Raw genomic sequence first — 429 nt, 5'->3', positions numbered from 1 at the left:
CGTGGCCTGAAAAAGCCACAGGCAGCTATGGATATCATAGAGGGACAATAGAGTAATGTAGGGTACATTTGCCCCATCTAGGTGAGCAGCTCGTATCAGTATCAATAGAGTTTTGAGTTCTTTGTGTGGGCGTTTTGGGGGTTGAGGATTTACTATTATAAATCTGGCTGATAAATTATAAGCCTCTGGAGTTTTCATTTACTGGGTTATGGGGATTTGTGACAACTAGCTGCAGGGGACGGACGGCTTGGAAAATGCAAACCCTGGAAAACTGGGTGGACCTCTGCTTGGGAGGTAGCCATGGTGGGTGGGGGAAGACCCTTGCTGCTGGCGCTTAGCTGGCGCTAGCATGGATTGATTTTTTTTTTTTTTTTCTTTTCCGGAGCTGAGGACTGAACCCAGGGCCTTGTGCTTGCTAGGCAAGCGCTC

The sequence above is a fragment of the Rattus norvegicus genome, chromosome 20, assembly GCF_036323735.1.
Source record: "Rattus norvegicus strain BN/NHsdMcwi chromosome 20, GRCr8, whole genome shotgun sequence".
Taxonomy (NCBI): Eukaryota; Metazoa; Chordata; class Mammalia; order Rodentia; family Muridae; genus Rattus; species Rattus norvegicus.
The sequence above is the reverse complement of the archived record's forward strand: the minus strand, read 5'-3'. Positions refer to the sequence as shown.